The sequence below is a fragment of the Agelaius phoeniceus genome, chromosome 1 (genome assembly GCF_051311805.1).
Source record: "Agelaius phoeniceus isolate bAgePho1 chromosome 1, bAgePho1.hap1, whole genome shotgun sequence".
In the NCBI taxonomy this organism is placed as follows: Eukaryota; Metazoa; Chordata; class Aves; order Passeriformes; family Icteridae; genus Agelaius; species Agelaius phoeniceus.
Genome location: NC_135265.1, coordinates 138584967 through 138591681, shown reverse-complemented (window position 1 = coordinate 138591681; position 6715 = coordinate 138584967).

Here is a 6715-nt window from a genome sequence, read left to right as displayed (position 1 = left end):
CAGCCCGGCCCCGGGAGATGTTCCTGGACCCCGCAGCTCCCTCCTGCCGCCGGGGCGCTGCAAGGGTTTGTGCTGTGGGGTGGTTTGTTCTCAAGGGGAACAACTGCGGGCGTCGCTCACTTTCTTTGTTTAGGCCAATTTGATTTCGACTGTACATAGCCAGGTTTTCTTGCTCCTAATTTACTGATTTATGATGGCCACGTATAATGTAGTGGAGGGGGAAGTATGGCTACAACAGGACTCTAAACAGAAGGAGTCAATCAGTAGGTAAAAGCAATGGACTGCTTTGGGAAATGGATTTTTCTGGTCTCTCCCAGGCATTAAGACATCTAATTCTATGAGTACATACCATTCTGGATAAACACCAAACAGAAAATTCAAAAACCTCAAAATAACCTTTAAAATAACCTCTGAAACTATACTTCTAGTGCAATGGATCATCAGTTTACAAAGATAATGTCAGAATACCAAGAAAATCTGTCTATTGAAGGTTTAAGGAGTATTACTGCTATTTGTGACATTCAGATAATACATCATAAGGGATGATAACATCAGCAAATAATAGTTAATAACATTCAGGTTCAGTCTCCTGGTTCTCTTTCCTTAGATTCAATTTTGAAGATTTCAGCATTCATTTACGTTCTTAATGTCTCACTAGAACCTTTATTCAAAATAAACATTGATTCTGTGTATGTCCCACATGGATTTCTGCCAGGTGTAGTAATATGTCAAGGTTTTTCTTCTGCAAGAACACATTTGCTGTGTCACTGCTCTCCTGTATCTCCATGTGGAGTTAGAGCTCTGGGCATTGACCCAGGGAGTGTCCAGGCCTGCTGATAAGACACTCACATTAATATAACAGTGCTGATACACTGGATTGCATCAAGGTCCAGCAGGAGCGTGGACCAGCCAAGCTGCCTCATTTGCTGCTACAGGAAATAGCCCCTGCCAGCAGAGTGCCCTGCAGTGCAGTGGCAGCACAGAGGTGTAGCCAGAAACCTCAGCACTGCACGCCCTGGCCCGCGATGCTGCTGAAATGGCCACAGCACAGCTGGGCTCTGGCTCATGCCCTGCTCACTGCTAACCTCACTTGGGTCCCTTTTAGTGTGAAATCCTCCTTTCTCTGGCTTAGCAGACACAGGATTGGTCAAAATTGCCTATCTACTGTCTACCACTTACCTGTTTAGAAGCCCTACATCATATTGCCATTGACTGAGCAGAAATTAACGACAGGAAGGAATTATTATTACTATTTTTTCTTTAGTTGTCACAACCAATTCCTTAATAGTTGCCCATTAAAAAAAAAAATGCATCTATTGTTTTTCTCATGCTCTCTACTGTTTGAGCAAGCAATTCTTTATATAAAGGACATCCTTTTTGAGAGCAAAACTAGGAAGTTCTAGTTAAATTTTTGGCAATACCTACCATGCAGTTAAAAACATTAAGCTTATATATAGGTCCAGTCTTTTCCAGATTACTCTCTGTGGTTGGTTCTCCATTTTTCCAAAGTTTAGTTTTCAGTTTTTCCATTTTTTGTTATTATAGGGCTTTAAATGTACATACTTCAAAGGAGCAAGTATATGCAAATCCCAGAGAGTTTATAGTCTAAATTTGGCTCAGTTTATATCTAAAGGATTTGAATTGTATCACATCTGTTTCTCTTGGCAGTATGTGACTACTGCGAAGATCAGGCAGTAATCTTGTCCTCAAATTTATTCTTGAATCTATTTTAAAATAATGCCAGTCTAATTTAATATTATTTTTTTCCAATGTCTATTCAGTTTGATATTTTTATGTTTCATCTAAAAGGAATGCTTCCTTCCATCAAAATTAAAAATCAAGACAATTCATTTACATGGTCTAACATTAATTGCCTGATATTAAAATGTTTCATTTGTACTGTGGACATAAATGTACTTCATGAACAAATTGGTATTTAAACTTTAGGATGATTTTCAGATATTCTGCTAAGAATTAAAGCAATTACATTACAGTAAATAAGGAAGATCAAAATACAGTGTTTGTTAGAGCTCATGTCCACTGAGTTCCCTATTAAAAATACTTAAATTACTGCATGGCTCTTTCAAATGTTTGTGATTAGGTCAAATATTTTTCAACCTTTTGCACTTAGGTTCTCATGAAGGTCAATTCTTAAAAAAAAATAATTCTCCATTACTGACTTTGTTTGCAGTTTTGGGGTTTTTTTTAACTCAGCTTGGAAAGTGCTCTGAATGCCCTGGCCCGAGACAGACAATGTAACTGATCTCCCTGTCCCCATTTTTTCCTCAAGAGCTGCCACCAGCACTGATTTGTATGCGGCACTCCGTACTTCTCTGAGTTTCTCCCTGGGCTCTGCTCAGACACATGCATTCCAGATGGTACTTAAAAAAGCAAGTTTGTGACTAGGATCTACACTCCTGCTAGCATATAGCAGATCACATTATGCAGTGACATTTAGGAAGAAACTGAGGCAAGAAGCCTATTTTTGTTTTCAGCTTTGGTCAAGTGTTTCTGTCAGGCAATCATAAATTTGCAAGTGCAGAACAACTTCGTTCATATATAAAAAACTTTCTCTTAGGAGAAAGGACAACATGTTTTCATTACTTTGGATTAACTGAAGTAATCATTTTTCCCTGACAAACATTCTCCCTTGAAATTTGAGATCCAAATCTGCTCTTGAGTCTCATGCCCATCCTCCAGTTCCTTCCAATCTAAGCTGCTTTGCCCAATCACTTCCAAGTATTGGCAACAATAAATTGCTTTTTTGAGCCATCAAACAAGAAATTCAGGATAGTCACAGTCACACTTCTAACATGTGAAGTAGAAGGAAAAATACCATAACTTGTGATTTGATCCTCTAAAAACTTCAGCATTGCAAGGCAGATAATCCAAAGTTTGTCCAGTATGTTGGGACCTTGTCTGAGGGACAATTTCAACCTCTGTTTACAGCAAGTCAGCTTTCTGCAGCTGTACAGGAGAGCCAGAGGTCCTGGAAAGGGACCTGCTATGCAAGAGCACATGGACAGAAGTTTTCAACTGTGAGCCGTGACTGCTCTTAGGTCACCCATAGGTGAAATGGTTTCTGAAAATGGCATTCAAATATACCACAAAATCACTGTGGTACTCTGTTCTGAGCATTAGATAGACATTTGAATGCAAATATTTGCACTCTGGCTGGTCGTTAAGATTCTTGATTTCAGTGTGGGCCACCTGCCACAGATCCCATGTGAAGTACATGAAAATTGAGAAGAACTGAAAACACTGGTTTCTTGCCACTTGGCCTTTAGTTCACAATACAGCCTTTTACCAAAAGCTACAAGCAAAAAGGGCTTATGCTTGCTGGGAATTCTTTACATGGCAAGTCAGAGATATTTCCTACCAGTGTATTTTATTTGAGGATGTCCTGGTTTTGGCTGGGACAGAGTGAACTTTTTTCCAGTAGCTGGTACAGCGTGGTATTTTGAATTTATTATGAGAATAACGTTGATAACACACTGATGTTTGGTTGTAGTAAGTAGTGCTTACTGTAAATCAAGGATTTTCAGTTTCCCAAGCTATGCCAGTGAGCAGTTGCACAAAAAGCTTGGAGGGAGCATGGCCAGCATGGCTGACTGGCATATCCTATACCATAGAACATCATGCCCAGTCTGTAAGCCAGGAGAATTGCCCAAGAGCCAATGATCACAGGGACAGGCTGGGCATCAGTCAGTGTGGTGAGCAACTGTACCATGCATCACTTGTTTTTCATGGGTTTTTTTCTTCTCTCTCTCCTTTACATGACATTATTTATTATTATTACTATTACTAATATTAAAAAAATTATTATTTTCTTTTTTTTTTCTTAACTACATTGTTCTTATCTCAAATAGTTAAGTTTTACTTTTTCAGTTTTTCTACCCACTGGGATGGGGAATGAATGACTGTGTGGTACTTTGTTGCCTGACCTGATTAGACCATTACAGAGGAACACAAAGAGATATAAATGAGGCAAAGAAAGTTTGGATTTATGAAATTGCCGTGGAAATTCAGCTCTCAGTATTTGCTAATCCTGGATAGATGGAATGTTGTTAGGATCTGACACAGTAAATCATGCATCCCATAACCAGTACAAGTAAACATGTTTGTATTGGGGTTTTCAAGGTTTCTGTGATTTTTGTTTCTTAAAATGAGGAATATTTTTTTCCAGCTGAGGAGAAATAGTATAAGAATTTAAAAATACCTATAGACTCAGCATTCTTGTGACTGGCCTTTTTGATTGCATTATGTATCAGCCCACTTCTGCTTAATAATTTTAAAAATATTTAAGTTTATGGCTTTTATTCAAGAAAAAAACCGAAAACATGCTTCCTTTTTCTTCCTAGCACATTTTGTTTCCAGTAAACTGAAATATGTGTTTAACCATTTGTAATATTAATTTTCTGGAAAGGCTTTTTTTTTTTTTTTTTTTTTAATAATTGCAGTTGATCAAGTGGCAGGTTTTTTTTTTCATACTGGAGCTTAATAGGTTTCAGATTTAACACCTATAAACACTTGTAATGCTTCCTTGGGGCTAAAGGTTTCTACTTGCTGCTAAATTGCAGTCTTTCTTTTTTCCTGTCTTCTGTTACACTCTTTGCATGCATTCTTAGCTGTCTCCTCCCAACCTGCTAGCCACAGTTTGTGGTCATTTTTAACTTCTAGAGTTGATCAGATGGTGGAACTAATGAGGAAACTGACAGGTAGTAAACGGTCCAGGGAAAAGAGCACAAGGACAACTCTGCAGGGAGAGACTGAAGGCAAGCTTCAGAAATACAGAAGACACATTGATTTTTAAATGTATTTTCAGTCAAATATGCCAACTTTTAAAATACTTTGAGTGCTGATGCTCTACAGCAGTTTAGTTGAGAGCAGTCTTACAGTAATGTAAATTTTGCAGAAATGAAAGTATACGTTAGATCTCCATCAGTGCAGTGGTATTCATGTACTACTTGCCCTGGGAGCAGTTTGATACTGAAATGCAGTTAGGGTAGTTTTACCTGATCCATAGAACTAGAAAGGCTGATGTATATGAAAATTATCTGTTATTGTTAATGTCTGAAAACATTCCCAAAATACACTGCACGAGGAGTTTCATAATTTCCTAACAATTGTAATCCACCATGTATTTCACTAAATCAAGAACTTTTTCAAAAAAAAGAGTACATAATTAAATTTGTTAAGTAATAATGAAAGCTTCTTTAACTGTGGCTCTGAGGCTAGTACATCTCTGGAAGATAAACAAACTAACTAGATTTTGGCACACTAGCAATTAGATGGATCAGAAAATATTAGAATTCATGACACAGAGTAAAGTATATATTGTTGGTCCAGTTGTTGTCAGGCAATGTCTCTTTCATCTGACTTCTCAGGCTTCTGTGATGCCAATTAATATAATTTCTTTTGTGTGTGTTGACATGAAAGCTGTATTTGGATCAAAACTATTGTTTTACTAATCTGCTGTACTTGTAGTACTTATAGTAGTTGTGCTCTGTTGGTAGGCATGTCTTTTCAGTTAAATTTGTCAAAGACAAATCTGGTTCTTTGGCAAGTTACACTTGTCAGCTTTACAAATTATACTTTTCTGCATTTCAGCATTTGCTCAAAGTGATAACCACGGTGCAAGCAATAACCATGGAGTGATCTCCCTTCTGGTCACATTGCAGCTCCTGTACTGAATGTACCTGTCAGTGCTTCACAAGTCTGGGAGCAGCTTTGCACAGAATAAATCTTCTCCGACAGCAGCTCCCACTGTCATCCGTCTCTGACACTACAGGGACAATACAGGTGTTACAGGATATTCTGAGCTGGAAAGGACCCACAGGGATCATCAAGTCCAATTTGTAAGTCAGGCCCATGCAGGGATTAAATCCACAACCTTGGCATTATTAGCACCATGGTCTATCCAGCTGAGTTAATGCCAGGGTTAACACGTGGGTGCTGTTTTGGAAGCCACCATCGATAGCTGTGTCTGGCCCCCAGAGGTGCAGGCATGCCCTGGTGACATATCAAAGACAGAAGGTACAGGTTGTATCCTGCTCTCAGACACTGTTCTTGCAGCACAGAGGACTCTTAAAAGAGCATGAAAAAGTATATCAGGATTATACTTTGATACAATTGTAAGTGATGTCTGGAAACAAATCCCGATTTCATACTGAGAATTGCATTGACTTCCAGCTTAGCTTGTTAAGTGTCCTCTGAGTCTTCATAGAAGCTGTCCCGCAAAAAGTGGAGTTTGAAAGGGGAGTGAACAGACAAGCAGTCCTTCCCCAAGCTAAGGGGAGACCAGGAGAGAATATGAGGCCCCAAGCTGATCATGTAATTCAAAATAAATTCCATTCTCTATATGCAGGGGCATCATGGTGAAATAAAAATCATCACATTGAGCATGGATGAAACATCCCCATTAATGTGACATAAATAAAGTGAATATTCCTACTGTAAAGGTAACCTTTTAGGCAAGGATGAAGTCTTGAGAAAAATTGTGGAATAGAGATTCTGAGTCAAACTATGTAACTTCAATGGATGTTGAACAAGGTTGTCCAGTGGCATAAATCAGCCTACTTAAATCAAGTACTGGAAGTTAGTAGAAATACAGTATTTCATATCAAATGAGTATGAGGTCTTAAAATCTTTTAGGAGTGAAAAAGCCGTTTCCTCACTGAAATTATCCTTTTTATTTAGCTATGCACTTTATCTT